General features: G+C 39.1%; 1 long non-coding RNA gene across 1 annotated transcript; it reads right to left on the bottom strand.

The window, feature by feature from the left end:
- Nucleotides 1-289: 289 nt before the first annotated feature.
- On the bottom strand, nucleotides 290-15659 carry LOC115644932. The gene is made up of 3 exons (XR_003998637.1): nucleotides 15575-15659; nucleotides 1372-1374; nucleotides 290-302 (listed from the first exon to the last, which is right to left on the bottom strand). It is a non-coding gene; the product is annotated as an uncharacterized LOC115644932 (long non-coding RNA).
- Nucleotides 15660-26861: the final 11202 nt, after the last annotated feature.

Genomic DNA, 26861 nt, shown 5'->3' with positions numbered 1-26861 from the left:
CAAATTTTAAAATTGGCCAAAGTTTTAGATGGTCCAGTGGAGTCACGTTGCCAGGGATGGGGCAGGATGGAGACCTGAGGCCTATTTGTTGATCAGAGGAATGGTAGAGGCACAGGACTAGGGACCCACCAAGTATATGCATCGGCTACATGGCCTGTTCATTATGGGAATGGAGCAATGTGGGAGAATCCCGAAAGGATTAGTCTTACCATGGAGAAAGGATCTATCTGTAAGGAGTGATCTGGATCCCTCAGTCCATCACTACTATGAACATGGGATCAATGAAAACTTCTAAAAATAACCTACAAATACCTATTCCATACAAAAATATGTTTCAAGTTTAAGGCTTGAAATCCACCTTAAGCTTCCAATTCAAAAGCAAGAGCTATGTGCCCCACTGTAAAGCTGGAAATCTCTTTTTTTCCCCTGTACGCACACACAATATCAGCTCTTAAACTTGTCACTGGTTGAGGACTGAATATTTCCTGACCTTGGCCTAAGATTTTTTGAGTGGAAAAATCCATATTTGGGGAGTTTTCAAAGAAACAAACATTTTGCCTCATTGTTTTAAAAAAATGTCATTTGTGAAATTTGGAATGTAGGGGAAAATTCCTGTGGACCAAATGTAGGTGAAGCATTCAAAGGTCCATGACAAATTTATCACATGGTTCTGGTGAGGTTTTGCTGAATGGTAAAGATTTTTCTCCTCATTTTGAAATGGTAAATGTACCATCTTAACTGTGTATTGTAACACTGTAACATTAAAAAAAAGAAAGGCACATCTCCTGAAAAGAATATATTCCTAGCTGAAATCTAAAATACCATAGCTATGCTTCTTAAAAAGAAAACACTTGGAAAATTCTTCCAGGAATGTTAAAGAAAGAGGATAAGGCAAACTATGCACTTTTGTAATATTTTGTGAAAAATATTTTTTTCAGTTAACAAATACACTATTCTCATGTTGTGAGTCATTTTCTAATTGTTTTTCTAACTTGAACAAGTCAAGGAAAAGTCCTTTCTGTGTATATTTTCAAAGATCAGATTTTTGACATATGAATCAAGATGAAGAGTTATATTTAATAGAAACCCATCCAACTTCTTTTTAAAGAACTAGACTTGCTAGTGTTAAAAAAAACTAGAAAAATCAGGAAAAAAGACAGTTACTGAGCAGTCATTCCATTGTTACACAGGTTCTAAGGTTAAGAATAATCTCTAGACACTTGCTTTGTGGAGGGCTACTGGAGATTTCAAGCATTACAGAGATCTAATCTCAGCCTCTCAAAATTCACATCCTAGGGGCAAGTTCTCTGAGTGACATTTATGTCTGGCTTTCTTTCCCTCTCAGATACATGTGGTGGCATGAGGGTATACTCCCTTCATCTTGTGCATAGGACTACCATTAGTTCCTCATATGCATTTATGGGAGTTTATGTCCTGAAATGCATTATATTTAGATATGTTATTGTGTTCATATGTTATATGTAATGCATGTGTATGTAGTGTGCACGTAGCAATCTGTTTATGAAGGTGTGTGAATGTAAGTGTGTCATGTTTTGGGTGCAATCCAGACCACTGAGAGACTGTGTCACCCCTTGTCCTGTAACCCTGAGTGTCTTAAAATGTTCTGCTGTGGTAGCTCCCTTTCTGGATGCTGCCAGCCAGCATACAAACCTGTACTGAGGGTCTATGTGTTAAGCGGTCCTCGTTCAGGAATTTTGATTCCAGGAGCCTGTTTGTTTCACCACAGCCACACTCTGGGCTCCACCAGCCTTGGTTACTATTAGCCAAGTGACCCCAACATACCCACAATCCCAAATTCTTCCCAAACCATCTACCCTGAAATGTCAAACCCTCTCCTGGAAAATTTAGAGAAATAATAATGTCTGTTTCTCCTTTAAGAGACAAAAGCACAGCTGATCACTTTAACTGTACTTCTGAGTGGAAAACTCCACATTTGGGAGTTCAGTTTGAATAAAGCACTGGATTGGTTTAGATTAAAAGTAAAACATGTTTATTAACAAGAAGACATAGGTTAAGTGATACCACATAGAAAAGATTGAAGGTAGCATGGGTTACAAACAAACAATTGTTTTATCTAAATCAGTATGCTTGGATAGAAGTGTTTGGGAAACTTCATTTGAGATAACAGGATTGGTGCATATCAGCTACTATTAATAAAATTACAGACTTTATATGAGCTTGTGATGTACAGGAGAGGGCTGACTAGTACAAGAAACACATTTCTGGGGGGAAGTCTGGCACTGGGAATTTGCTGGTGATGCTTTTCAGCTGTTCAACAGTCCAGATTGTACCCTGGGTAATGTTACAACCAGTCAGCCTGACCTTGATACCGGGGAAGCTACCAGAGCAATGTATAAAACATTCAATTTTGAAGGAGTAATCACTAGCAGTTAGCATGGATTTATTAAGAACAAATCATGCCAAATCAGCTTGATTTCCTTCTTTGACAAGGCAACTGGTTTGCTGGCTAGGGGGAGTGCAGTGGACATAATATATCTGGACTTCAGCAAAGCTTTTGACACAGTCCCACATGACATTCTGATAAGTAAACAAGAGAAATGAGTGTGTGGTGGAACTACCATTAAGTGGCTATATAATTGGTTAAACAGCCTCAAACGAAGAGTAGCTATTAATGGAATGATGTCAGATTGGAAGGAAGTCTCAAGTGGGGTACCACAGGGATCTGTTTTGGGTCCAGTGTTATTTAACACCTTTATTCATGACCTGGATGTAAGTATAGATAGCATACTGATGAAGTGTTCAGATGACACAAAAGCTAGGGGGAATTGCTAATATTTTGGATGATAGAGTTAAAATTCAGAGGAATCTTGATAAATTGGAAAACTGGATTATAGACAATAAAATGAAATTCAACAAAGACAAAAGTAAGATGTTACACTTAGAGAAGAAAAACTAAATGCAAAAATACACAATGGGGGCTAACTGGCTTGGCAACAGAACTGCAGAGAAAGATCTGGGAGTTGTGGTGGATCAAAACCTTAACACAAGTCAACAATGTGATCCTGTTGCAAAAAAAAAAAGCAAATGTAATTTTAGGTGCATTAACAGGGCATAGTATGCAAGTCACGGGAGGTGATAATATGGCTCTACTTGGTGCTAGTTAGTCCTTAGCAGGAGTAATGTGTCCAGTTTTGGTCACCAGTGTATAGAAAGGATGTAGCAAAACTGGAAAAGAGATGAGTGACAAAGATGATCAGTGGGATGGAATGCAAGCCATATAAACAAAGGCTGAAGGAACTGGATATATTTAGTTTGAAAAACAGGAGATTAAGGATGGACATGATAGTGGTCTTCAAATACTTGAAAGTCTGCCATATAAAAATAGAAAAAAGTCACTCTTTCTTTCCACAGAGGGCAGAATAAGAGGCAATGGGTTCAAACTACAGCATAACAAATTTAGACTAAATCTCAGGAAAACTTCCCAACTGTAAGAACAGTGGGACAATGGAACAGGCTGCCTAGGGAGGCTGTAGAAGCTCCTTCATTGGAAGTTTTCAAAAGGAGTCTGGATAGCCACCTGTCTTGGATGGTTTAGACTCAACTGATCTGGCATTTTGGCAGGGGGTTAGACTAAATGACTCTTCCTGTGGACTTCTCATACCCCTGCTGACTGGTAAGTAAATGGGGTTTCCTTTATTTGTGGTCACATCTTGCTTAATTTCATTGGCGACAGATAGATAGCTACCTTCCCTCCTGTCTGGGAGAAAACCTATTCTCCCTTATCTTGGTCACAGACTTTAAAGCAAATATCAGTGAGTATTCATAATTCCTCATATTGTCTTAATACATACATTTTACAATTATACTAATCACTAGGGTGTCAGCTTTCATAAAAGACCTTACCTGGTACACTTCTATAGCACAGTAATATTGTATACAATTAGTTGATTCAATTTGAGGTTCAGAGCCCTTGCCTCTATAGTCTAGAGGCTATCTCCCCCACTCAATAGGGTAATGGCTTTGTTTACCTTTTATGTTAATGTGCCATCAATGTCTCTGCTTGACAAGAAGCAAATGCACATTCCTTTGTCTAGGGCAGACTGGGCTTATCCATAGCTTGCCAAACACATTTTAAGAACATAATTCTAACACATAACCATAAGCCTTTGTACAGACCCTGTATATATATCACACAAGAATATTAATTATCAGTGTGTTAGTTTCCCAGTGTTATCTTATATGACATCTTTGGGGTATATATCATGACTACAGTGTATTAGGAGTAATGAACATGCCAAGAGTTGCTGACACAGAGTAGTGAACCACAAATGGGCCTCTGTGTTAAAGATTTTGATCATTGTACATCTAGACACTAGAAAATTAAACCATCAGGAGTACATAGGCCTTTTGAATTTGTGAAGTCTTAGAAATTCTAAGGTTCTGTTGGGGCAGATTCTTAGCATATCACTTTCTAGATAGTATATTAACGCCCTAAAATAAGTTAATTCATTGAGCCTCCTCAGTAGTGGAGAATAATTTTAAAGGTCATGATGCCTTCTGCTGAGTTTATGTAAGCAATAAGGTATCAGAAATCAGTAATCTTCCAGATTCCCATTTGTTTTATGCTTCTTGGGTTACTCTAAGTTCTTTCTCCCCTCAACTCATCTTCATCTTCAGCATCCTGCAGTGAAGTCATAGCCCTATGTTAGTGGCATCAAAGTGTATTGTATAGGTAATGGTTGGGATGCTATATAGACAGCATTATTACTTCCCTGCATGAGAAGTCCAGAGAGTGAGTTAATATTGGTCAAAATGTACACAGTACCTCTGATAATTACCAACATTTGTAAGGAAAATGCAAGTTCCATTGTAAAATAGGAATGAGAGTAGGCTGAGTGTTTCTACTAATTTTGCTTACCACAGGACTGAAACAACTAGGGTCTGATCTTTGGATGTGCTGAGCATTCACAGGTCCCATTGATTTCTATCTCTTCACCAACAATTAAATGCTCTATTAGTCCTACAAAGATTGACTTTTTAAAAGAAATAATTATGTTACAAGTTTACAAGCTGTTGCAGATGATTTTACTAATTCTGTTTATTTTAATATATAGGAGTTGGAATACGGAAAAGTCTTTCATAGATTTGTAGATTCCCAAGTAAGAAGACACCACTGTGAGCATCTTGTCTGACCTCTTGTATAATACAGGCCATAGAACCTTTCCAAAATAATCCCTAAAATATAGCTTTTAGAAAAACATCCAATCTTGATTTAAAATTTGCCAGTGATGGAGAATCCACTACAATCATTGATAAGTTGTTCCACTGGTTAATTACCCTCACTGTTAAAATCTTAACATGTTAAAAGGCAGCCTTTTTTTATGTGCTGAGCTTATCACCAGCCAAGTCTCTCTCTATATCATTCTTATTTGCAGCTGCTACCTACAAATTATACTCATGCAAGGAAACAAGGCATTATTACTTGGTGCCACATTATAGGCAGAGCAGCAACAACACATATACAGTACATAGTGCTAATTCATCCCAATTAATGAATTAATTCATCATAATTCATTCATAATTAACTGGAACTGATCACAAAAATACCTATAGGTCCATTCCTGAAATCCTTACTTATTAAGAACAAGAGTGGGAGCTTTACCTGAATATAGACTGAAAAAAGATTGCAGGACGGGGCCCCAAAATATTGCTTACCTACCTCTCAGGGTTCCTGTAAATGAAGAAGAGTTAAATAGCATTCATAAAGCACTCTGAGATCCTCATATGAAATGAGTTATGGAGGTTCAAAGTATTTGTTATAACCGACAGGGAATAGTTGTGACTTTGGTTCCAATGGCCACATCTTTTAGGCTCCCATATGTTTCCAGAACTCAGTTAGATCTCAGTAGGAATTTCCTGAGGAAATCTTTTAAATAAGTATATGAATAAAATAAACTCAAAGCTCTGTATATAAACCAGGCTTTTATCTGTATCTGGTGATATTTTACTGTAGCTGATAGTGTCAAAGAAAAAAGCTGATGTACAAATCACCTAGCAATCTTTAGCAATCAATTAAGTGAAGGTTATTAAACTGAAAATGCCTAATCTACAGGGAAAGTTACCAGTTTTATTTCAAAGACAACTCTACAGTTTACTCTAGGGCCTCAGTAACCTATATAGCTCTTGTTGAAATAACCTACTTGTAACATACCAGGATTATTTTGTTTCTCTTTTTAGTTTTGTTTCACGAATACTTTATTTTGGTCAAAATTTTACTTGGCCCAAATGACAGTGTCTCTATGTTAAATCTCTCCAGTGCTGTAGATATAAACTTCCTCCCAGCTTATATCGCAAACTGTAACAAGGATTTAAGATGGAGTCGCAAAGTCTGCAATTCGTAATTTGACATCCTGCCTCTGCTGAGTCCACTCTACAGTTGACATAAAGCTCTATTTAATGTGCTGCCAATCACATCAAGTCAAGTTTAGTATCATAAGTCCTCAAATACTCTTTCAAAATGATTTTGTTTATATCTTTTTCCATTTAATCTGATTTTCTGTTCACCAGACTTTAAAGTGTAAATCCAAATCAAATTGCCAATGTGAATTCTAAGAAAAAAATTATTCTTGAAGTTGCTTTCACCATGTCACATAGACCACTGCTGGAAAGAAACATACTTGCTTAAACAGAAGGAAGAGTGAGGCTATGAAGTGTCTGAATCAGTTTCAACATAAATAGTCAAAAGCAATGTAAATGTATACTATGAGCTCAGATTTGGAGGGTTAAAAGTAATGTTTTGTTTTGTTTTTTTTGTGTGGCAGGTGGTTTCAGTTGTGGTTAGTAATGCTAGTGGCCCAGGTATAGTTGATTACCAGACCTAGAGTCCATTTCATATAACATATAAAACTGTATGTTTATTGGGAAAATGGCATATATGGGAGAATTCACACTATAGGTTTCTAACCCTAATATTAAAGGTCTTTTATTTTTGGCTTTTACCTATACAGGACTTTTTTGTTTGTTTGTTTGTTTTGTTTTGTTTTCTAAAAAAAGAAACAGCATTGGGAGAAATAAGGTTACCATGGCTTCTGTAACAATTTCCTGGGATTCCTCAGCAATGATTAGCATTGGTGCTGATGATACCGACTTCAGGTTGGCAGTGAAAATGTCAGCAAATTTTCCATACACGAGTGTTTTCATAGCATACAGCTAAATAGAGCTTATCTGTAAAGATTAACCAAACTTGGATGGATCACAAAAGAGAAGATAAAGGCAACAATGTATTGGATTAGTATAAAAATTGTTTAGGGACTGTGGTGCAATGTAGCACTCCTCAGAGGTAGGGGTTGCACTTGATCGCAGTATTTGGAGTTGTTGGGTTGCAGGGGATTTTTTAGGGTGGGAGTCCTGACGCAATTGAAAATAGATGATTTATCTTTAAAATGATCATGAATGTTTTTATAGTTTAATTAATTTAAGATACTATTTTTAAAGTGTTGCCAGTTTAGGCTATGTAATCCCTCTAATTAAATGGGATGTCCACTACAAAATCATATTAACTTTTGGAATGTAAATAAAGATACTGTAAAAGATACGAAATGTTTCTATTTGTGTGTTACAAGGCTATTGGGAGGAGGGACAGCTCAGTGGTTTGAGCATTGGCCTGCTAAACTCAGGGTTGTGAATTCAATCCTTGAGGGGGCCACTTAGAGATCTGGGGAAAAATCAGTACTTGGTCTTGCTAGTAAAGGCAGGGGGTTGGACTCAATGATCTTTCAGAGTCCCTTCCTCTTCTACAAGATAGGTATATCTCCATATATTATCACATTAAATAACTATATATAAAACACATAATTAAACTAGGTCTATACAGCTCATTGTTACTATACCTGTATCCAGAAACAGCACAGCTTTTGGTACAATGTTGTTCCATATAATGCCCTGGTTTGTAGTGAAGTATTGTTATACACATGGGTCAAAAGTAGCTAGTATAGAGTTTTAATGCACAAATTAGTAGTAGTAGTATCTGGTATAAAATTGCTGTACTCGGTATGTCGGCAGTTTTTTTTATATGCAATATATCTGAAGGTGGTAATCATTTTATAAATTGAAGAAGCAGATGATAAATAGGATTTGTCCTGAACTTTAGAATGCTTCTCGGTATTGGGTCTGAGGTCCTGGAACGAGGTTGGCTGGAACTCTCCCAGCTCTCAATTTTTATTTATTTTTTGATTTTGAGGCTCCAGCACTTCAGCAGTTCAGCCCCTTACTAAGCACAATTGCCAGTGCCCTGCTCTCATTTCAGTTCCTCTTTGGCCAATTTAAGAGCCTTTCAGCCCATCAGAGCTTCAACTGTCCAACCTCTGCTGCACCTATAAGCTTTGGATTTAGTATAGATGACATTTCTGTGCCCTTTATTGATTCAACCTATTTCTCGTTAGGTCCCTGGGATCAGGAGTGGACCTTTACAGTCCTGGTTTCCTTCAGCACTTTTAGCTGCCTAGCTATGAAGTCCTCTGAGTTGTTGGTGCCTCTTTGAGGCAAGAAGGGGTTAACTGCTCCTGCAATTAACATATGTCAATGATTTTGATGTGCTGTAGGTTGTGAGACTCATTTCCCTCATGCACGAATATTCCTTCATGTACAATGTACAAATAGATTTGATGCATTATTGACAGAGCTGACTTTTTCAGTGTTTATCCTGAAGTGCAGAGAGGCTATGCTTTATAGCCTGCAAAAGCAAGAATTCAGAAGGAACTCACCTCTAATTTTGATTCTCTGAAGATCTCATTGGACTGGATTCCTACTTATCTATCCAATTCCAGTTACAGCTGGGAAGAGAAGGAATGTTTTCATTAGAATTTTTTTCTTTTGGCCCCTTCCTATTATATAAATATTCTTTGGACAACTATTCCACTGAAAATATGGGGTGCTCTCCACTAGTGCTCATTTAGGAACTGAAATAGGATAGCAGTTGGTCTCAGAATTAGACTGAACTGGGGAAGCTTTAAAGGCCAAAAACCTGAGATAACTGAGGTAGTTCTTGCATGTGTCTCCCAGGTAGCTGATCCTCAGGAGTAGGAATCTAGTCAGACGAGATTTTCTGTGACGCAGAATTACAGGGGTAGTAATTATACTACCTTTGCCCAAATGTGAAATTTCTACCCCCACATTGCAACTGCACAATGGCCAGGATGATCAATACTCAATCCTGGGCCAGTGACAATTCGAGGCTGATGTCTTGCAGTCTTAGAAGGCTAAAAGCATTATACCATTAGATGGAGGAGATTCCCACCATTCCAATGGGATAAACAGCACTTGCTTCAGCCCTAGAACATCCCAAGATATTGTACTCTAGAGTCATGATACTTTTATATAGAGAAAAAGTTTTTATTGGCACCTTTTGAGGATGACATTTGCTACTTGTGAACAATATGGCCAACTCAAACTCCCAATGATAAAAACTGTATTTCACACCATACAATCATGTATTATAGACTTAATACAGCCTTGCATAAATAGGGAAATTATTCATTTGATAACTTTCTTTATTCTCATCATCAGTATTCTCCACAACCTCTGTTTCTTCAGGATTGTCATTTTGGGTCTTGTCTTAGTTTGGTTTGTCTTGTTTTATTTAAATTGTAAGCTCTTTATGGTAAGGACCATGTGTCTTTCTATATGTGTAATGTGCTATGTAAATTTACATCTCTTTACTTGTGTGTAATATTGTGATGACTATATATTTATATATAATTTTTGTGATCATAAATTAATCATTGATCATTAATTAGTCAATGTTTGTAAACACTTTAAACACTGGAAGCATTCTAGTGTTAATGAACATGTATGTATTTCATAAAGGATCAGAAAATCAGTTTTATGTACTTCAGGGACATGAAGAAGAAAAAGGACCTAAAAAAGAGTGCATTTTTACAATTTAGAATAAAAGACTTTACTTGTCCAATTCCTCATATGAACCCAAATTAGAATTCTGTGTTCATCTTTAGCTTGGCTATATTGAAGCCTTTCATGTCTAAAACCTCATGATCAAGGGCAAAATCTTTTGCTAGCACTGGAATCTGGAGGGCGAAAGAAAATGTTCACACATGGCTTTATCACTGTGTGTTTAACTGCAGAGACCATGAAAAAAAACCCTCTATTATATCTTATTTAATAAAGAAGACTGACCCTTTTGAATTTCTTTTAAACAAAAATGAAATCTCTCCTATTAAAAGATATAAATACATACAGTGTAAACTCTCTTTTGCAGAATTACTAGCTTTAGCCACAATTATAAACAGCTTATTATGACAGATCATGAATAAAATAATTTGATCGTTTCATTGTTGGTCCTAGTGCAGAAACCTAGACTGGATAACAATCATGCCTGAATGTCTTCCTTCATGAAAGGTTATCTTCTGATTAGACTAGATTTTTTGCTAGTAGAAAATTATATGGAGACTACAGTGTATTAAAATTGCCTTTTGTTGGTTTCATGCTGTGTCTCAGGTTTTTGAGAGCCTTGCATTATACACTGAAATTTCGTATGAAGGTAGAGAACTGTCTTCTTTATTGAACATATCCTAACTGGCTGAATGTCTACATAGCTGCTCATGCATAATGCTTCATTTTGCCTGATGCTGAACTTCACATATCATCAGAGTTTTGAAAACTCAAGTTGGATCTGAATATAATTTCACTCTTAGAATTTAGGTGAGACTGAAAATGGAAAAGATAGATGGCAAATGGGAAACACTAAATGAAAATGTAAGGTGAAATAGAGTAGAGAGTAGCAAAGAGAAAAACAAATATGGAGAGTGTAAAAAAATAAGAGTGAAGGGAATAAAGGAAAATCCTAATGAATAGAATATATGTGTCCTATAGATTAAGGAAATCCATTTGCAAACCTTGTGTGTGCACGCATATAACATTGATCTGAAGTCCCTTTATGTAGAAGAACATGAGTTATGAATGTGTGCACACATTTCCCTCCAAGAGTTATTTAATCATAAATAATATATATAAAACAGATTGTGGGTAAAAGTTTAATATTTAAATTACAGAGAGAAAAAAGTCAAAAAGTTGAACCAATTTTGAGAATCATAAATTGTTTGTTAGAAAGATTCACAAAGCTTCAAACTATGGGGGAAAGGTAAAGTTAAGCACTTGGCGTATTCCTCTTGCACTGAGCGGCAGTAAATCTCAAGCGCCTTCTATGCCCACTGTTTTACTCCCCAACAAACAGGGTGAAAAGGGACAGAGTGTAAGCTAAGAATGGGTGTGTCTGAGAAGACATGGGTTTTTCAGGCACAAACCTCATCATAATACTAATAAGGTGCTTAGCTATGTCTATCCATCTTAGGCCTCACTCCTACTAGGTAGGAACAACTTGGCAACTATATAGCAGCACTCAATAATGCAGGATCAGCCTTCTCTCCACTACTTGTCTGGTCATCACTTCTTACCCCGTACTTACACACAGAGCCCTTTGCACCTGCCCTGTTCAAGATCAAGCCAAAAACGCACCCACAGAATATAGTTCTGCCTTTGAAAGCTCCTTCAGAAAGACAAGAGTGTGGAGACTTCATTAGAACACCAACACTATCCTCTCTCTACCAAGTTAAATGGGCAAAATTTCTTCTTACACAGTCTAGGCAGCTTTTCTTTAAGTTCGTCCAGCCTAGAGCTAAGAGATAAACATCTTTGAACCATAGGTGTATCAGATCGAGACTGCTCTTTGAATATTCTTGACTTGGAATCATGGTCTCAGCTCTCACATTTGATACATATACATGATTTCTTGGCTGACAGTATACATGTCCATCTGTTAGGATGGAATTATGCCAGCATTCACAAGTAACTCAGATAGATTCAGTTGGGTGTAGACGTCAAGCATTGATGAACTTAGATGAAGAGTCTTTAAAACACTGGAAGTGCCGTGTCTTCTACAGGAAAGCACTCCTTTTTGACAATACTGAAGAAATGGCACTGCATAATCTTTACACTTGGTTACACCTGTCAACATTTGTATGCCACAAAATAATATTTAAAGATGGGAGAAGAGACATAGCAGTGCCAGAAGTAGCTGAGAATTCTAAGAAACCCCATTGTATCACAGTTGGTTCCTGAGGAACCTGAGGAGACTATTATTCCGGAAAATAATGCTTGCAGGCATTGCATTTGAAAACCATTCAGCACCTGGCAATTACACCTGAGTATAAACTGAAACACAAGGAAGTACCTGCAATGGAACAGCTATTGCACTTGCCTCTAGAAGTGAGGCACTCAGCTAAAAGGAACAACTTCAGTTCATCATCATGTGATGCTTTTTTATTTAGGGCAACAATAATGACAAGCGTGATTATGTGGATAATAAGCAAAGCCCTGTGTTCGCTGGGGCACATCCTCAGCTATTGCAAACGATCATGGATCCAAAGTTAATGAAATGGTGACAATTTACAACAGCTGAGGATCTAACCCTCTATGTCATGGTAGGTCTAAAATCTGTGGCAAATCACCTGGTTTCTGTGGCAACACAGTGTGCTAGGCTGGATTCTAAGGCAGATTTAGATAAACTCAAAAGGGGAGTTTTTATTTCATTAAATGTGAAAATGATAACACAATCAGAACAGTATCCCCTTTGTTATTATTTTGATTATATAGCATTTCTTTAATGGTGTCTCAGGGTTCAATATGCGACACGTCTGTAATGACAACATATCACTGCATTGATTCATAATTTTTTAAGGTCAGAAAGAGACCATTGTGATCATCTAGCTTGACCACCTTTATAACATAGACCATAGAATTTCCCTGAATTTATTTTTGCTTCTAACCCAATGGCTGTGGGTGAACTAAAGCACATCTTTTAGAAAAACCTACCTTCAATCTTGACTTTAAAATTGACAGTGATGGAGAATCCATCACAAAGCTGGAAAGTTGTTCAAATGGTTTATTACACTCACTGATAAAAATGTGCACCTTGCTTCAACTTCCAGCCATTGGATCTGGTTTTTGTAAATGTTGTCAGATAGCAGCTTTGGAATGGGGGAAGGGGACAATAGGGCTATCATGAGAGACAGTTTGAATTTGTAATAAAAGTTAGCTGGATGCTTCTTCTAAAATGATAAACAGTGAAATAAATAAGCAGTTTTAATGTCAAAACTGGTAACTCTTTTCTCCCACTTAAAGCCAGATGAAGAAGACTGTCAATGGGAGTGGGGTCATAGTCCTGTTCTCTCCCCCATATTGATCCACTGGGAGTCTTGGCATGGCAGCTGGAGCAAACTACACAACTTCCATGCTCACAATATAGCCCACACTAGTATTTCTCCTCGTGCAGTGTGGTTCCCTGAGCAAGACTGTGGACACCATCTAGCCCAGTCAAATCACATTCTTCTCTCTTTTTCATATTCGTCAGGGTTTTCTTCTTCTTTTTGCCTAAAAAAAAAATCATGGGAATTCAAATAATCAAGTTAAAGTTATAGTTCCCACAGCAGTCAGAACTAAGTCACACTACACACAGAGTGGGTGCCCTTAAAAGTTTTGTTTTAGATTTTTACCATTAGGTAAGGTATTAATTTACTAGCTGTTTTCTGCATTTTCCCTAATAGGAATACCTGCTGAGACTGGTGGCAATACCTTACCTCATGGAAAAATGGGGAACTGTAAACATTTTTAAGAGCTCCCACCTCATATAGTGAGGTGGAAATTGAATAGCATGAGGGCTTCAGTCCTGCAATGAGCCCTGTGCAGATGGGCCTGTGTGTCCAAGGGGAGTCCCACAACATTAAGGTGCAGGTGCCTGCCCTTGTGGATAGGGGCATAATATGTAAATGCTACATTTTCCATTAACTCACGTACTCTGTGCTGTCAACACAAAGAGGGAAAAATCAGAAGAGAAAACAGCTAGGGGATACAGCATTTTGTGGTATGATGGCTGTCATAACATATTTCCCAGATTTGGACCTTAGCGTCCAAAGTATGGGTGTTAGCATGAAAACGTCCAAGCTTAGTTACCAGCTTGGACCTGGTAAAGCTGCCACCACCCAAAAAATTAGAGTGTTTTGGGGCACTCTGGTCCCCCCAAAAAACCTTCCCTGGGGACCCCAAAGACCCAAATTCCTTGAGTCTTACAACAAAGGGGAATAAACCATTTCCCCCCCCTTCTCCCTTCCAGGTGTTCCCTCCCTGGGTTCCTGGAGAGATACACAGAAGCAAGCTCCGTGAATCTAAACAGAGGGACTCCACCCTCCCCGTTTCCAGTCCTGGAAACACAAATACTTCCCTCTTCACCCAGAGGGTATGCAAAGTCAGGCTTAGCAAATCTAACACAAAGAGATTTTCCCCCTGACTTCTTCCTCCCACCAATTCCCTGGTGAGTTGCAGACTTAATTCCCTGGAATTCCCACTAAAGAAAAACTCCAACAGATCTAAAAAAGAAAGCTTTATAAAAAGAAAGAAAAATACATAAAAATGGTCTCTCTGTATTAAGGTGACAAATACAGGGTCAATTGCTTAAAAGAAATATGAATAAACAGCCTTATCCACAAAGCATACAATTTAACACATTCCAGCAACTACACACATGTAAATACAAAAAACCAAACAATATAACCCTACTGTCTTATCTCTTTATACTTACAACTGGGAAACAGAAGATTAGAAAGGCAGGAGACAGACAGATCACTCTCAGAGCCGAGAGGGTCAGACACAAGACAAAGAACAAAGAACTCACACACAAACTTCCCTCCACCCAGATTTGAAAAAGTCTTGTTTCCTGATTGGTCCTCTGGTCAGGTGTTTCAGGTTACTCCTTTCCAGGTGAAAGAGACATTAACCCTTATCTATCTGTTTATGACAGTGGCATATAGGGAATAAGCAGCATGTCACAGTCCTGACTTTAGGAAGCTCACAAAGATTATGTGGTGCAGCACAGAGAAAATGCAAGTTTTTGTCATGCTTCGGGTTGTCAATTTTGGTTGGATGTATTCCTGGAGATTTCATCACATGACATAATCTTTAATTAAAGATTAATCTTTAATTCCTGGAGACTCCAGGCCAATCCTGGATATTTTGCACCCTAAGAGAAACTTCCACCTTGCGCCCCCCCTCCCCTTCTCCTCCAGCCAGAGCATCACTTATTATAAACTTTAAAAAATGAATACTGCATAATGTGTCATTGTTCATTAGAATTAATGCATGTTTGGCTTGAAAATTTATTAATTAGGTCTACATATCTATCTGCCATGAGGCTGCATCAACTGAAAATGAAAAAAAAAAAGAAATTTTATTCCTATCAGTTCTTTTTCTTGTTCACTATTAAAAGTAAAGGATAGAGAATACATGTCACTTACTAACTATGAGTCACTATTTGAATTTCATCAACTGTTTCATGTAAACATTAAGATATCAAGATGACTTTTTCTTAAAATTAAGCAAAGTTGATTGTAATCAGAAATACACCCTTTTTAGTCATATATACTTCCTTCCTTCATTCTTTCATATCAAAATCTACTGCATTTTATTCTACTTTAGAATATCCAATTATTGTTATCAATAAAATGTATAAAATTAGAATGGAGGATACTCCATCATACAATAACAACTGACAATATCAATATGACAAATTTCAACAACCTACACACGCATATTCGCACATGATAAACATATACACTCAAATACTTAGCATACACACACAATTGACACAAAGTACTAGTGAAAGGATGCAGCAGCAATTGCCAGAGTCTTAGATCTGAAACAACTCAACAAAAATAGTTAGCATCAGTCGACAGCCTCTGAAAACTAGAAAACTTAGCATTATAAACAGCCTGTCAGAACAGGTAACCGCTGCATGCGACAAGAAAAATGACATCATTGCCACTTTGTACCGTAGTGAAGTAGAACGCTTATGCCCTCAACACAGCGCTAGCATAGGTAGGGTTACCATATTTGGATATAATGTGATTGTCAGAGAGGGAGGGTTTGGCCCATGAAACCATAACTGTATTAAGAGGCAGCCTGAGAAAAAGTTTGAGAAACCGTGATTTAAATTTCTTTGGTGACATGATGTAATATTCAGTATTGCCAACTTCAAACATCCAGAACTCATGAGTTGGGCCCCACAAAATCACTCGATATCTGACCTATCAGTCCTCATCCTCAAAGGAAACCTGCAAAACACTTTTCAAAAGATGAGCCTAGGAGCTTGAATTCAAAATGTTGCTAGACACTAAAAATCCCGATCTTCACAAAGATACTGGATTTATGGTTAATTACAACAACCTGCAACCCATTAATCTCCCGTTATGTCCTGGGATTACAAGGCAGTTAATGGGCTACCTCACCTTGAATGGTCCCCTTGAATATGTGCTAACTACTTGTGCTAAACTATCTGTTAGATCTAGTGTTTAGCTGTGGCACTATTAGTACCTTTTCAGACTTGAAGAACTCTGTGTAGCTCAAAAACTTGTCCCTCTCACTAACAGAAGTTGGTCCAATAAAATATATCACCTCATCCACTTTGTTTCTTTTAAATAAAGTGACAGCACAAGGGATTGTATAAAATCGTGTGTCCCTGTAGCTAAACCCCCTCACCCTGGTCCTTTTCAAGTGTTCATAGTAATAAGTTCAATAACAGATTTGCAGATCTTTGACATCTCTACTTAAAAATGACCTGACAACTTTCCAACAACTGCTGAGAAGTGCTTTTTTGAAATGTTCTTTATAAAATAGACCCCTCTCATATGATTTCATATTGTAAAGTTTGTCTTTAAGTTTAAACTAATATTCACTGAAACTTCTGTTTCTATTTGACATTGACTCCTCTTATTCTTAATATGTGTTTCTTACTTTACTAATCACTTCCTTATGTGGGAAGTGTGAAACCAACAGTCTTGGCATGATTTTCCTAGTTTTGTGCCTGTGTTTTATAATCAGTTGAATTACTTTTTAAAATGTTACCTACATTAATTTTTTTGTATGCTGTGGCTTTCTGAACAGTTTAAAGAGCAGGATACATCATTGCAGCTGGAATTGTTTTCTTGAATAAACACTGCAAATAAAAAAAGTTGGGACATATTTTTGGAAGTTAGGTTAATGCAAATATCAAGTTTTTAATCATGTAACTTTTTAAATAGGTTGTTTTCTCATAGATATCCCAGATTAATCCATACAGAGAAATACAACTAGAAAGTCCAGGGTTTTTTTGAGCTGTGGAGGCTTGGCCCTTGCCACATGAGAGGAAGGGGACCCTGAGCGGATGCAACTTACAACTCCCAGGTTCAGATCATCAGCCATAGGAGTCAGCGCCATGAAGGTTTCCTGCCAAGCCAGCCATATGGCAATTGTCAGGAACATTTTACAGGAAACCCCACTCTTCCTGGTGGACACGGTCCACAGCAGCATCCCTCCTCGTCCTGCGCCACCTCCCACTGCTGCTGCCAGGGCAGGAGCCAACATCGGGCTCCAGCGATCTGTGGGGGACAGAGGTGGTGGGCGGAATCCAAGCATTCATCCACCTCCTCCCAGGGTTCCAACTTTCCCAGCTCCCTGAACTGCAGGGCCTGAAGCAACTTCCCACCCCCCCAGCTCTGGTTGCTGCACGGGGGAAGCACCTGGCTGGGAGCGCACGGTTGGAGAGGGCAGGACCCAAGAAATTTGGAGCCCAAGGAGGAGGCAGCTGTGCGCTCAGATGCTGCCCACTGCCTCTGTGCCCCTGCAGATCGCTGGAGCCAGCGTTGGCTCCTGCCCTGGGAGCAGCATCAGGTAGCGGCACAGGACTAAGAGGGATGCTGCTGTGGACTATGTAAAAATTTTTTGGAAGGGTATCGCTTTTTGGCACCCCCAAATCTTGGTGCCTTAGATGGCCACCTAGTTGGCCTAGTGGTTACACCGGCCCTGTCCTGGAGGGTTGGCAACCCTACTTATGTTTTCACTTAGAGAGATAAGGGACAGGGGTGAGGTAATATCTTTTATTGGACCAATTTCTTGGTGAAAGAGACAAGCTTCTGAGCTTACACAGAGCTCTTCTTCAGGTCTGGGAAATGTGCTCTGTCATAGCTAATACAAAGTGGAACAGAGTGCTTAACATGAGTAGGAAAAACGTATTTCAAAAGACTATTCAAGGTGAAGTGGCAAATTAACCCCTCTCCAGTCATAGGGGGAAAAAGAGGAAAAAACACTAGTTGTTAAAGGGTTACAGATTGTTAGGGTGACCAGATGTCCCAATTTTATAGGGACAGTCCCGATATTTGGGGCTTTGTCTTATGTAGGTGCCTATTGCCCCCACCCCTTTTTCTGATTTTTCACACTTGCTGTCTGGTCATCCTACAGCTTGTTGTAATAAGCCATAAATCCAGTGTCTCTGTTCAGTATTTGTTTTTTAGTGTCTAGCAAAGTTATGAATTTAAGCACCCAGGCTCATCCTTTGAAGGTATCATGTACATTTCCTTTGAGGATGAGGACAGAGAAGTCAGATATAGAGTGATCGTTTCAGGTGTGATAGGGTGTTTTGTCTTTATCATTCTTCTGCAGGAGTTCATTTGAGAACATAGCAATTATCCCGTTTCACCCACATAGCTCTTGTTGGGGCATTTGATGCTCTGGATGAGGTACACCACATGTTGACATAGGCATGTGTAGACTCCATGGATCTTGACAGGTGTATTGTGGGAATCATAGAATCATAGAATATCAGAGTTGGAAGGGACCTCAGGAGGTTATCTTGTCCAACCCCCTGCTCAAAGCAGGACCAATTCCCAACTAAATCATCCCAGCCAGGGCTTTGACAAGCCTGACCTTAAAAACCTCTAAGGAAGGAGATTCCATCACCTCCCTAGGTAACCCATTCCAGTGCTTCACCACCCTCCTAGTGAAAAAGATTTTCCTAATATCCAACCTAAACCTCCCCCATTGCAACTTGAGACCATTACTCCTTGTTCTGTCATCAGGTATCACTGAGAACAGTCTACATCCATCCTCTTTGGAACCCTCTTTGAGGTAGTTGAAAGCAGCTATCAAATCCCCCCTCATTCTTCTCTTCTGCAGACTAAACAATCCCAGTTCCCTCAGCATCTCCTCATAAGTCATGTGCTCCAGCCCCCTAATCATTTTTGTTGCCCTCTGCTGGACTCTTTCCAATTTTTCCACATCCTTCTTGTAGTGTGGGGCCCAAAACTGGACACAGTACTCCAGACGAAGCCTCACCAAGGGGAATGATCACATCCCTCAATCTGCTGGCAATGCCCCTACTTATACAGCCCAAAATGCCATTAGCCTTCTTGGCAACAAGGGCACACTCTTGACTGATATCCAGCTTCTCGTCCATTGTAACCCCTAGGTCCTTTTCTGCAGAACTGCTTCCTAACCTTTTGGTCCCTAGTCTGTAACAATGAATGGGATTCTTCCATCCTAAGTGCAGGACTCTGCACTTGTCCTTGTTGAACCTCATCAGGTTTCGTTTGGCCCAGTCCTCTAATATATCGAGGTCCCTCTTATCCTAACCCTACCCTCCAGCGTATCTAACACTCCTCCTAGTTTAGTGTCATCTGAAAACTTGCTGAGAGTGCAGTCCGCACCATCCTCCAGATCATTAATGAAGATATTGAACAAAACCGGTCCTAGGACCGACTCTTGGGGCACTCTGCTGGAAACCGGCTGCCAGCTAGACATGGAGCCATTGATCACTACCCATTGAGCCCGACGATCTAGCCAGCTTTCTATCCACCTTATAGTCCATTCATCCAGCCCATACTGCTTTAACTTGCTGGCAAGAATACTGTGGGAGACTGTATTAAAAGTTTTGCTAAAGTCAAGGAATAACACCTCCACTGCTTCCCCCTCATCCACAGACCCAGTTATCTCCTCATAGAAGGCAATTAGGTTACTCAGGCATGACTTGCCCTTGGTGAATTCATGCCAACTGTTCCTGATCACTTTCCTCTCCTCTAAGTGCTTCAGAATTGTTTCCTTGAGGACCTGCTCCATGATTTTTCCAGGGACTGTGGTGAGGCTGACTGTTCTGTAATTCCCCGGATCCTCCTTCTTCCCTTTTTTAAAGATGGGCACTACATTAGTGTTAATCAGAGTAGCAGTGGACATATATCTGGAGGTTTTGAAACTGTTGTTCTGGCAGGGTCTGCTGCTGGTTTGAGATGGTGATTCCTGCTCTCTGGGGAGCATGCTTCTGATAATGAGGTTGACAAGGCCGAGATTGCTGGAAGGCCAGAAGAGGGGGTTCAGGAAAGATTTCATTCAGGATGTGGTCCCTGTCACATCTGGGTTATATTTGTTTGGAATACATATGAGGCATCATCAATGTGGAGTGAGTAGTCGGTGGGATTTTTTTTTTCTGTATTGAAGCAGGTTCTTTTGGAGAATTTGGGTAGTTCATTCCATGATGCAATCTACTTGTCATGATGGAGGGTCCTTGTTTGGGGAAGTTTTCAGTGTGTTAAGTGTATATCCCAGACTCTCTCCTCAGAGCATATTCTGTAGTATCTGAGTGCCAGTCTGTAGATAACAGATTTATTGATAGTCTGGGGTGGTTACCTGGATATGCAGAGGTGAGTATGGTGATCTGTGGGTTTCTTGTATATAGTTGTCTGTAGGTTTCCATTGTTGAAGCTGATTGTGGCATCCAGGAAGTTGATGCTGGTGTTGGAGTGTTCTAGACAGATTTTGATGGATGGGTGATGTTTGCTGAAGCTGTGGTATATATCTATGTCCTGGAAATCTCTAAATATAGACATGTTCATAGTAAATATTTTCATTTCCCACATTCTGCTCTCAGTGATACCAGTGCATCCATAGGCAGTGCAAAAACAATTTTGTTCGTCAAAATGACTATTCTATATTAATTCTGCAATTTCATTTGTTTCAGTTTTTGCTAACATATGTCATACTCTTCTTGAAAATAAATAAAAAGGTGGATTTTTAAGAACTTTGAAGTTTAGATTGACAAAATTCTCAGGCATTGCCATAGGCATTTTATGCTAAACAAAAAAATTACTTATCTCCATAAAGAGTAAAGGAGAAAGGGTACCAGAGCTTTCTCCACCATTTATCTTTGGCCAAACACAGGCAGCACATTTATTTTTCCTATATTTCATCATTTTATGCATTAGGACTTATTTTTGTTCTGCATTTAAAAGAATTCATTATTTCACAGCAAAAGTATTTTTGTCTGGAGTATTTGAACTACTATAAGTGTTTATCTTTTCTAATTTTGTGCCCTCCATATCGTGACCTTCATCAGGGAATTCAAATCTAAATGTGTTACAATGATTTAGATTGAAAACTAAAAATAAAGACTTTTCGGTGGTATAATTCTCAAAAAATGGAAGGAGGAAAAAAAGGGAAATAAATGAGTAGATGGAAAAGAGCTTCTTATATGAACTAATTATGGTACAACTCTTGGAATAGCTATTTGAAAGTATTCTTATCATGCTGTCTAAAATTATTTAATGATTCCCCCTTAATCACAATCTTTGCTTGGGTAATACACATTCTAGTTCACTGCTTATACCAAACAGCCTGGTACTAAAACCTCATGATCTATAGTTTTACATCAATTATGAAAATTGGCTTCTTCCGAATATTAACAGCACAAAAAAATGCCCAATAACATACCAGAGTGGCTGTCTGTATTTTGCTCACGCAGATAGCTGATGCACAGCACTTGCAGTGTCTGTTTTTCCCCATTCACTGTATTATGAATATGCCCACACTGTTATGGAAACAGGTACAAATTATTGTAGCTTCCTTAAAATCTATGTAGCTGTCCTGATTTACACCAGTGGAGGATCTTGACCATAGTATTTGGGGCTCAGAGAAGGCAGGAGACCCTCTATCTCTCAGTTATGCTAAGAGGTATTTTCCATTTGAGGAAATGTTTCTGTCTGAAAGGATAAGGAAATAAATGAAGGGAAGGGAGGCTGCAAACTCATGCTTCAAATCTGAAACTCTCTTCAACACACGAATGTAATTTTTCTATAGTTTAGAAGCAGAATGAAAATTAACTCTAGTTCCATCTCCTCTGGGATTGTGTCTTTCTGAGGGGCAGCGAAGGAGCCTAATTTCACTGCAGTCCATTTAGGCCTTATCTCCTAGTGGTGACCAGGCAATCACTCTCCCACTATGGTACAACAGGACACAGTAACCCCTGTACCTGGTCCAAATGATCTGCTGATTTAACATTTACAAGGATTTCTGGATAGTTTTTCCACAAAATACATTATGGGCTACACTGTAGCACAAACTACATCCCCCTTAAAGACCCCTTATGCCCTGATGTGGAGTACCTTGATCTTGTCCCAGATGAGAGGAGTGTTAGATACTCTTGAGGGTAGGGATAGGGTCCAGAGTGACCTAGTCAAATTGGAGGATTGAGCCAAAAGAAATTTGATGAGGTTCAATAGGAACAAGTATAGAATCCTGCACTTAGGATGGAAGAATCCCATGCACTGCTACAGGCTGGAGACTGACTGGCCAAGCAAAAGTTTGGCAGAAAAGGACCTGGGGATTACAGTGGACAAGAAGCTGCATATGAGTCAGCAGTGTGCCCTCATTGCCAAGGAGGCCAATGGCATATTGGGCTGCATTAGTAGGAGCATTGCTAGCAGATTGAGGGAAGGGATTATTCTCCTCTATGCAGCACTGGTGAGGCCACATCTGGAGTACTGCATCCAGTTTTGGGGGCCCCACTACAGAGGGGATGTGAACAAATTGGAGATAGTCCAGTGGAAAGCCACAAAAATGATTAGGGAGCTGGGGTACATGACTTATGAGGACAGACTGAGGGGACTGGGCTTATTTAGTCTGCAGAAGAGAAGAGCGTGGGGGATTTGATAGCAGCATTCAACTACCTGAAGGGGATGGAGGATAGAGCTAGGCTGCTCTCTGTGGTGGGAGATGACAGAACAAGGAGCAATGATCTCAAGTTGCAGTGGAGGCGGTCTAAGTTGGATATTAGGAAAAACTATTTCACTAGGAGGGTGGTGAAGCACTGGAATGGGTTACCTAAGGAAGTGGTGGAATATCCATCCTTAAAGGTTTTTAAGGCCCGGCTTGACAAAGCCATTGCTGGGATGATTTAGTTGGTGTTGGTCCTGCTTTGAGAAGGGGGTCGGACTAGATGACCTCCTGAGGTCTCTTCCAACCCTAATATTCTATGTTTCTATAAAGTAAGTGGGGCTACTGACCTACAACCAACTTGCCCTCTTCCCAGATCAAAGGAGTGAGGAGAGAGTGAGGAGCGTGAAGAATAAGCAAGGAAAGAGTGGAATCTTGGTTCCAACCCTTCCTCTCTTCTCCCCTCCATATTCACTAGTTAGAGGAGCTGAGCCAGCAAGAGCTGGGCAGGAATCTACTGCTGGTGTAGGAAGCTTATAGAGTTGTGGTGCAGTAAACTAGTACCTCTCAGAAATAAGGATGAAGCAGGGGAGGAATTGTGATTCAAGGGTATCTCAGTGTCTTCTAGGGCTGCTCCTCAGGTGAAGCATTGTATACACAGTAGTTTGCTTAGGACTGTGCCTAAAGTCATATTGTAGCTCCAAGAGATTACTAAATCTCTTGAGAATGGCTGGAGACAGAGATCAATTTCATCCACCCAAAGGGTGATATTGTTTCCCATTTGAAGTCTATAGGAATTTTGTGAATGATTTCAGTGGAGCCAGGATTTTACCCTAGAAGTTCACAGTACCTCAGTACTCCCTGGGCTATAAATTTTAAGTGTCTTTTACATGTTATGAGCCCAATTTTGCCACCCTTACTCATGCTAAGTTGCACATTACTCCATAAATAGCTTCATTTATTTAAATGGAACTACTTACAGAATAGAATGCTATTCCCTCTGAGTAAGGGGGTCAGAATCTGGCCCAAAAGTACCAGAGGTGAGATGGATTCAGCATATGTATTCCTGGATACTACAGAACTGAACTGTCCTCTGCAGATGGCAAATTACTAGACTATGGGCTATGGATCACAAGGCAGCCATTTGAAGAGATATAATAATAAAGAATGAGTGGGCCACCTGATTGCCCCAATAGATATGGCTCATTTCTAGGGTGAAGAACTGGTCCCGCACAAAAGTACTACCACTACATGTAAAAGTTTAAGGGGGTGGTATGGGAGGAGGACATAGGATTTGTTCATATGGGGCAGCAATGTGCGCTACGGAAGTGTGATTTCTGAAGCTTACTGTTTCAAACAGCACTCTGTTAAAGTGCACTAAGGAACTTCTGGCATGCACCAGCAGGATGTACAGGGGCCAGTTAGTGCACAACTCATTAGTGCACTTTAGAAATTACACGCCCATAGTGTGCATTGCTGCACGGTATAGACAAGGCCTTAGAGATTATACTGGGACCTCCCTCATTTTGCTAAACTGGAGATGGGGCTTCGTAGCCAAACTTTCCCTAGCCTTAGAAAATTTTGATTTGTTGGATTGGGGAAAGTGTCACTCCTTTTCAAATTTGGTTGAAGAAGTTTGACCATCTGTAATGAAAATTACACTTCTCTCTTTCTGGTATATGTTAAATTCCCATTTGACACTTCATAGAGGCAAGTCTACTCATTCTGTCCTAACCTCGTTAAACAGTGTATTTCACTTTTGCTAATACAGAGCCTGTACTGTATTTTCCCCTCCACTAAGATTAGTTATTCTTCAGCAAATACAGAAGTAGAAGGTATCATTTCTGCATACAATATATCTGTAACTGTAGTGGACTAGGCAATATTCAAGGGACACTAACTACATTAAAAAAGAAAGCATTATACCCTCCAGGCAGCAAGAGCCACTGATTCCCACAGAAATTCCCCAAATCAAGTGTTCAGTAGATTTCTGTCTTCCTGGCTTTTTTCTTATCTCAGTTGTAAGACTCTTGGTTCTTTGGGGGTTCTGAATAGATATTGTAATAGACACTATGGTAAACAGCTCTTGTATTGTATTTTGAACATTTTCTTGAGCAAAGTGCGATGTGATGCCAAGTATTTCCATCCCCTGCAGCTTCTTACAAAGAGAACAAGTCCACAGCTTTCTAATGGAGATGGAAAAGCCATTCCTAGTAAGCTTTCAAAATAATCCATTTTAAAAGACTGTTTCAGCATAATAAATAGTTGGTGACTTGAAATCCCAGTGGGTTTGGGGAAAACAAATACTATACTGTATGTGTGGATTCCTTACAATTTGAGCCATGCATTGAAGTACTCTAGATGTGTCCTTGTACTGTTTTCAACACTATTTTCAGGTACAGAAGAACTAATTTCTAGTTACAAATATGAAACCAGAACTATCAGTGGTAATATTACTTTACATGTGATATATTTTATTTTTCTGTTGCAAGAATATCTATGTAATCAATCCATTTATAGATAAATATAGATGTAAAGAATATGTATCAAAAAGCCATAACATGAGGAAACCTTTACTTTTATTTTAAGCGTACTCTGTGACTTAAAATTTTGATTGAAATGTTTGGCTCTGTATGCAGCTCTGATTCCTTTCCCTTTTTGTTAGGTTAATTCAGCTTCAAAAACAAGCCTTTTCTGTCTTAGTACCAAATACCTCCAAATGTACAGCAAGGGAAACTGGCATTTCAAATTAAGAGAAACACTGAACCAAAACAAGAACACAATAAAAGAAAGAACAGGGTAATACATGTAAATGATGTACTTGGTAGCTTGCATTGAAGGGATTTAGCTCTCAGCTAATTCAACTGATAGGGAGACAGGCATATTTGGGAAAAGGTTTGGCCAGGTTCCTTTAGCTCACAAAAGATCTAGTAACTACCTCATCAGCAGGGCTTTAGATTTAAAAAACAAACAAACATTTGTTCCTGTTGTCATTAGTCTGATGAAAAGAGAAATATTTCACCTGCCTGTTTGTGGAGATATTTTGCCTCCATTAAAATTCATCTTTCTTTAACAGTCTTCTAGCAGTTGAGGCCATCTGACTATCTTTAGTTTGACAGAATATATAGACCTGAATAAAGAGGAAATCTGTTTCTTGCTGTAAGGACATTATAGTGCTTCTACCTGTGCCTTGTATCTAATCTAGTACCTGCAGAAGTTCAGCGGCACACATTTGGGTTAATGTAACAAAGTCTGACCAACAGGTATGAATTCCTTGGACTGCTTACCGTACACAAGTTTCTTCTGCATAGTAACTGCTTATGGTCCCTACTGGAGAGGGATTAAGATGTTTTATATTCTGCCTGTGCCTTGGAGAGGATGTGTTTTACCTAATCTTGTTTAGCCACCATGCAGACAGCTTTGAGGATTTTTTTTATCCCAGTATCCTTTAAAACCTGCGGCTCTTTGGAAGGGGGAGGTATTTTCATTTCTTTCGTTTGCGTTTCAAAAGTGCAGAGCTTGGCCTTTATCTGAAAAGGAAAGAAAAAAATACCAAGACTGGTCATTCCTGCCTACAGGCTTGGTACTTGTTAGATGTATTGGGCAATTAAATGTAGGTGGAAAGGATTGAGAAACTCTCAGAAATCCTTCTTTATTTTTTATATGAAAGCAAAATAATGCATTTTCAAGTTGTTTGATGCTAATTGGATAAAATATAAGTCTTCAGATCTGGTGTCCTCCAAAGTACAGCAGATGTTCATTGGTTTGCCTTCAAACCACCATACTTGGCTTCTTTTTGAAAATACGTCTCAATGTATTAGGACTGACTGTTTTTCCTTTTAGTGGGGAGGAGAAAAGAAAGAGAGAGAGAGAGAGAGTGAGAGTGAGAGTGATCACCTGAAGTGATGTGATTAGATTTCAGCTTCTAGAATTATATCCAAAGTCCCGGGTCCTTTTGGTCATACTCAAACAAAGCTTACCTACTTCCACTGGAAAAGAGTCGCACATGAGGAGCCAGGGGACTT

This window comes from Gopherus evgoodei, chromosome 2 (assembly GCF_007399415.2).
Source record: "Gopherus evgoodei ecotype Sinaloan lineage chromosome 2, rGopEvg1_v1.p, whole genome shotgun sequence".
Lineage (NCBI taxonomy): Eukaryota > Metazoa > Chordata > Testudines > Testudinidae > Gopherus > Gopherus evgoodei.
The sequence above is the reverse complement of the archived record's forward strand: the minus strand, read 5'-3'. Positions and strand labels throughout refer to the sequence as shown.